This window comes from Pogoniulus pusillus, chromosome 3, assembly GCF_015220805.1.
Source record: "Pogoniulus pusillus isolate bPogPus1 chromosome 3, bPogPus1.pri, whole genome shotgun sequence".
Taxonomy (NCBI): Eukaryota; Metazoa; Chordata; class Aves; order Piciformes; family Lybiidae; genus Pogoniulus; species Pogoniulus pusillus.
This window is the reverse complement of record NC_087266.1, coordinates 43,584,741-43,590,716: the sequence shown is the minus strand read 5'-3', so window position 1 is coordinate 43,590,716 and position 5,976 is coordinate 43,584,741. Positions and strand designations below refer to the sequence as shown.

At 42.3% G+C, this 5,976-nt stretch overlaps 1 long non-coding RNA gene across 1 annotated transcript; it reads right to left on the bottom strand.

Moving 5' to 3' along the window:
• Positions 1 to 1,166: 1,166 nt before the first annotated feature.
• On the bottom strand, positions 1,167 to 5,216 carry LOC135173941 (uncharacterized). The gene is made up of 3 exons (XR_010301575.1): positions 5,161 to 5,216; positions 2,157 to 2,322; positions 1,167 to 1,783 (listed from the first exon to the last, which is right to left on the bottom strand). It is a non-coding gene; the product is annotated as an uncharacterized LOC135173941 (long non-coding RNA).
• Positions 5,217 to 5,976: the final 760 nt, after the last annotated feature.

The window sequence follows — 5,976 nt, the reverse complement described above, 5'->3', positions numbered from 1 at the left end:
CAGTACAAAGTGGATTTTCATCCGATGAGGATGAAGAAGGGAATTACTGTCATGACATGGTGCGACCCCATCTTGAATACTGCATTCAATTTTGGTCTCCCCAGTTTAAGAGGGACAGGGATCTGCTGGATGAAGTCCAGCAGAGGGCTACAAGGATGAGTAGGGGAGTGGAGGGCATGGCTTATGAGGAGAGGCTGAGAGACTTAGGACTTTTTAGTCTGGAAAAGAGAAGACAGAGACAGGATCTGAGAGGTGATTTGATAAATGTTTATTAGTTTGCATATTGTATTTCATTCCTTACCAATGACAACAAATAAGTTAAAAATTTGTTATAAATCACATGCAGAAACACTTCAATGTTAGCAAAATGTTTCATTAAAAGTTGTGTATTGAACAGGTTGGACTCCATGATCTCAAAGGTCTCTTCCAACCTGGTTAATTCTGTGAAACATGAACTTCACACTAGTTTTGCTTCGTAAGTAATACCATGTACTGCAGATTTAAGTATATGGTTTTTGTCATTTCAAATATATATTAGTGCAAATGCTTACCACTATTTTTTATTTCATTCTATGGGCACATATATGCATACTTGCATATAATTATTTTTATCATTTTGGATTGAATTTCTCTCAAGGAGAGGACAAAAAATTATTCCTGTGCTTCTTATCTATTTGCATATTAGTAGAATTTTTGCTTTCATTCATTGCCTCCATTCTCTCCTAGCACTACCAAATAATCACATCCATTGATCATCCTATGGGCGGCTTCAAAGCACCATTTCTGTAGTTGAGTGCCTATTGGTTTTGAGCAGACAGAAGCTGTTTTTACTCCTTCCCAAAGGAGTAAAATGAAAACTCTCCTCACTGCATTGGAAGTTCAAATGGAAATACTATTCACAGGTGTATACAGAAATACAAAATACACACATTCATATTCAGCCTCAGCCCAGTACTCCAGCATGGACTTACCACACTCTCATTAGATCAAAACCTTCCAAAACCTCTCCCCCCAAGCAGGCCTAAACCTGGGCATCAATGCCAACCCCCAGCTTTGCCCCATACCAGGCCTGAATTGTGCAGGAAAAAGTAACATGGCTGCTCAAGACCAAAAGCCTCTCCTGAAATACTTAAAAGAAGGGCTAAATTCATTCATGCAAGATGATATTTTTTCCAAAATTAATATCATTTATTAGTTTTGATATTCAGGATTCTCCCCCCCCAAACACCAATGTTAATAATAACTGATTCTTTGCATGGTCATGGAAACATTCTACAGAGCAATAACTAGGTTTAGAAGTAACTAGCAAAAACATATAACATTAATTGAACCAGAAAAGAAGGTTCCTGTGGTCAATACACTGCTTGTGGTCAGTATACTGCTTGCTTTCTAGATGGACTCCAGGAGCCCCTTTCTGCTTATGGCAGAAGGCAATGGTGAATGGCAAGAGGCTTTAAGTATTTACCCACAAAATTATCTCCCAACTCATGGGGCCAGCTACAGCTTCAGACAGTACTCAAATGCTTTCAGGGAATTCAGCTACTGCCTTGTCAGCCACTGAGACTTCTGATTCTTCCCACAATTCACATAGAGTGCTGGGGAAAGGAGACAGACAATCTCTGGCCGTATCCTGGCTTCTCTGAATGATCCATGTAGCTCCAGGACTTCCCGGCGTAGGCAGGAGACTTTCAGGCGTAGGCAGGATGTCTTGTGATGTGCAGTCTCAGCAGGATGTCACGCTGGCTGTGCAGGCCCATCAGGTGGAGGCATTTAGAGCCTGTTCCTGGTAGAGTAGAGGCAGGCAGTTTTCAGGCAAACAGATCTCAAGTATCAGGGTTTGTTACTTTTTGGCAGAGCTAGCTTACAGCTTAGCAGGGCATGGCAAGATGCAGTAAGGCAGTATACTGCCAGGAACAGTGAGCAACAGCAGCAGGCAACAGCAGGCACAATTACAGTGGCAAAGCACAGTGTGTTTACCTGATCATCTCCTTCTATCAGTATAGCTCAAGACTAATGGGCCTTTGGACACAGAATAGCCAATCAGAACAGCAGCTAGCCAAGTTTGACCATATTGGTGATACCATAAGCTTGCTTTACCCAAATTTGGGAAGAAACATAGCCCTTGCACAAGACAGACACAAGCTAAGTGTGTGTACCTTGTTTACCACAGGATGTAAACAACTCTGGGCAAGCCAGAGTCTCTAGACTCAGTGGCTCCAGGTTCTTTGTCCTCTTTCCCACGGTTGCTTCTCCTCACAATGGAAGGAGGGACAGCAGAAAAACATGTCAGGGCAAGCCAGGACATGTATAAGCTGCTTAGACCTACCACAACAAATACCAAATGAGATATCAGATTACATGTGCTGGGAGCAGGGAGAGGGAGAAGAGGGGAGAAGGGATGGTAACGTCCATTTATATAGGGATGCAGGCCAATGGGAATGAAATAACAAAGATTACTCTTTCTAGTATTCATCCCTTGCACGCTCTGGTACTGGACTTTTCTCTGTGGTTAAGACATCCAGGCTTACACCCACAACAGGCTGTATTTTCTAGAATGTATGGCTACTGTGTTTCAGGCCACCTCTTCTAATGTTTTGAAGTTATAGGGAAGAAATATTCTTTTCAAGGATTCTGTTTTGTTTGGGTTTTTTTTTAAGATGGTATTCTTAACCATATGGCCAAACCTATTTCCTGCCCCCTATTTCTAGAACCTCTGCACTCCTACAATCCTAAATTGGTTTAAGATTTACCATCCTAGTGTAATCTGACAACTCATTAATAGTTTCTCTGCCAAAGCTCATTTGGTTAGCAGCATCCTCACCCTTATTACTGGAGTATTAGCCAAATTGTCATAACAGCAAAGTATTCTGGGAGGGGGGGAAGGTGAATTAGATACAGGTTTCACAGAAGTCTTGAAAAAGAAGTGCTTTACAGAGTAAAAGCTACTCAATTTATCAAAAAGCAGTTTAAAAGAATGATTTTATTAACAAAATACAAAGGAGAAGAAAAGGGACACCTTTTATTTTTGTTTAAAAAGAAAGTTAATTATCATTAGAAGAATGCAGCTACTCATAGGGTAACTTTTCTGTCCACTGTTGTTTAAATCAAGAATTGCATGTCACCTCTGAATGTTCATCTCTCTTACTTTATTAACTAAAGAGACAGCAAGTCTCCTGAGTGTCTCTAAGTATCGTAAGTAAAATATATCACAAACTATGAATGTGCACTTAAAGCATAAGATGTTCTTCAAGTGTTATACTCAAGACCAAACTCAACTTCTTAACGTGCACCATCCACTAGGTGTAAAAAAGAAAGAAATCTATCATCTGGATTTTAGAGATATTTGTTGTGTTGAAGAACATCTATACAAATTCTCTGACTTAATTCCATGGGTCTGTTCCAGAGCTTAACACTTATTCAATATGAAGTATAGCAGCACTATGAAGTACAACAGTATGAAGTATATGAAATATAGCAGTGCTACAGGCCAGGGACAGAGTGGCTGGAAAGCAGCCAGGCAGAAAGGGACCTGGGGTTACTGGTAGACAGTAAGCTGAACATAGGCCAACAAATGTGCTCAGGTAGCCAGGAAAGCTAATGGCATCCTGGCCTGGATCAGGAACAGTGTGGCCAGCAGGACAAGGGAGGTTATTCTTCCCCTGTACTCAGCACTGGTCAGGCCACACTTTGAGTGCTGTGTCCAGTTCTGGGCTCCTCAATTCAAGAGAGATGTTGAGATACTGGAACAAGTCCAGAGAAGGGCAACAAAGCTGGTGAGAGGCCAGGAACACAAAGCCTCTGAGGAGAGGCTGAGGGAGCTGGGGGTGTTTAGCCTGGAGAAGAGGAGGCTCAGGAGTGACCTCATTGCTGTCTACAACTACCTGAAGGGAGGCTACAAGCAGGTGGGGGTTGGTCTTTTCTGCCAGGCAACCAGCAACAGAACAAGGAAACACAGTCTCAAGTTGTGCCAGGGGAAGTCTAGGCTGGATGTTAGGAGGAAGTTGTTGGCAGAGAGAATGATTGGCATTGGAATGGGCTGCCCAGGGAGGTGGTGGAGTCACCGTCCCTGGAGTTGCTCAAGAAAAGATTGAGTGAGGCACTTAGTGCCATGGTGCAGTTGATTGGCTAGGGCTGGGTGCTAGGTTGGAGTAGATGATCTTAGAGATCTCTTCTAACCTGGCTGATTCTATGACTTTCATCCTTGCCATCTGTGTGTTACATATTACTGTTCTCCCTAAACCTCATTCTCCTCCACCTCTCATGTAATCCTGCACTACAGCCTTTACTGGGTTTTCATATATATTCTCCCCATAAAAAATAAACAAAATTCCCTAGGACTTGCAATAAGCCTTTAACAGTTATCACTAAGTACACACAGGCAGACAAGTGCACAAATTAAAGCCACTGGGTTAATTAACTTCTTCATTCCACTCAGCTTTGAGATACAAACACCTCTGGTATGGACTATGGCAGCTGTTCACTAATGCACCAGTAGGGTTGCTACTCCTGTTACACAGTGTTATAGTTTTTTCCCTCTTTAAAGAGGAATATAAATGCCAAGCAGAGAATAAAAAACCTCAAAACTTCCTGATATGGGTTGTGTTGAATCTGCTGCTGTTATTCATACCATGCTCAGGTCATGTTAAAGTCAAAATGAAAAGTGTTGGCTGGAAGAAAGTATTATGGGGCTTGAAGTTCAGGTTGCAACTCGAGAGGCTTCCTGCTCTGGTTGTTGTTTTTGGATTCTACGTTTTAGGATTAGGATTTTTTTTTTTAATCTGGTAAAATGAGTGAGAGTTGGTTAGCTCACTCTTTTTCTGCTTTATGCTGGTTTTTTGCCTGCATTTCATGGTGCTTTTCCTGCAAATATGCTAAGTTAAGGTTACCATGAACATAATAGTAGCTAAGTCACTGCGCTGTGCATTTTGTTATCCTGTTCCATGTTAAACCCTTTTAAAAAATCATCTCTTTATCTCAGCCCAAAGGTTTCTTTTGTCTTTTCCAGCCTTGATGATTCTATGATTTTAAGGCTCAACCAGCACCTGTGACTGCAGTTACAGTAAGCATCAATTGTGTATCCTACCTAACCGGGGGGCCACACAGGCCCCCCGGCCTTTAGATTCCACTCCCATTCACCCGGTGCACACCACAGGGACTCACCAGTGATGATAGGAGGAGGTCTCCTCTGCCCAGATGGGCACAGCTTAGGGCTCCTGCCTCTCCTGGTGCAGCTTAAAAAGGGGAGTGGGCAGGGAGAGCAAATTGGTCACAGCTGGGGTGAGAGGAAAGGGGAGTGGGCAGGGAGGGCAAAGTGGTCACACCTGGGGTGGGAGAAAGTTTCAACAGAACCCAGGTGCTCTGGGATTGAGGGGGGAAAAACAGGGTAGGAAAGGGGCAGATATGATGGAAAAGAGGAGGTGGTGCTGAAAGAAGGGAGATGGAGATGAAAAAAGGAAGATGGGAAAAAAGGAAGGAGATAGAGAAGAAAGGAGGAAGATGGGGGAAAAGGAGATTTAAAAACAAAACAAAACAAAACAAAACACCCAAAATCCTGTACTGTTGGCATTGAAAGCAGCCTGTTCATGAGCAACCCTTTGTTGTTTCTCCTTGGAGTAGTAATCAGACATCTTCATCAGCTCACTGAAGAACAGCAAATCACACCTATCATGAGGTAAAAATGAGGAAATAAAGAGAAAAACTGAGAAATAAAAAAGAAAACCAAATGCAAATTGTAAATATATAATTTGTAAATATATATATACACAAAACATGAAGTCTTACATCAATTTCTCCATGGAATGCATTCCTGTGTGACCTGAAGTGAGATTTTAAGGTCCTGCTCTGGCAGGGGGGTTGGACTCGATGATCTATGGAGGTCCCTTCCAGCCCCCAACATCCTGTGACCCTGTATAACATTTATTATTGAGTCTGATTTTTAGTTCTGGCTTTCTCATATAGAGCCTGACCAACACAGAG